Below are 600 nucleotides of genomic sequence, written 5' to 3'. Positions count from 1 at the left end.
CACCTGCTCCAATCACTGATATTTACCACTTACAACCATTTTAACCTAACAGCGAATCAAATGTCTTTAGGGCTCAGCGAAGGTTCCCATCGTTCTTTTCTTAAAGAAACTTTTCTTGCACAAAGTAAAAGAAACAAATGAGAGCCCACGGTAACTATTGTTTGAGATGGCTCGTTCTCTACAAGCTCTGACAATGGCGAGGGGGGGGGGGCGGAGAGGGGAAGGAATTCATGACACACTTTCCCCAGAGTTCCAGTAAATCACTGGGCCTTCATTAAAAGAATGTCTTGCTTTGAGGGACTATACACGGTCTAATCCAGTGACTGTTATATGTGTGCGTGTGTGTGTGCGTGTGAGTGAGTGAACGAAACATATTCACACATATCTATGATTTCCTCTGAACGGAGGAAATTTTACTTTTCATCTCAACTTGCGATCGTTTCTTAGCCCCACCCGCATGTTCATCCACCCACATCCACTCTCTCTACCGGAACGAATGCTTTTCGAGCTTTTCGAGAACTCCATTGTGCAGGTTTTGTTACTCTCATTTCGTTTCCATCTGATTTCCCTTTTTTGCTTTTGTTGTCTTGTGTGTGTGTG

Source organism: Aplysia californica, unplaced genomic scaffold, assembly GCF_000002075.1.
Source record: "Aplysia californica isolate F4 #8 unplaced genomic scaffold, AplCal3.0 scaffold00853, whole genome shotgun sequence".
NCBI classification, from domain to species: Eukaryota; Metazoa; Mollusca; class Gastropoda; order Aplysiida; family Aplysiidae; genus Aplysia; species Aplysia californica.
The sequence above is the reverse complement of the archived record's forward strand: the minus strand, read 5'-3'. Positions refer to the sequence as shown.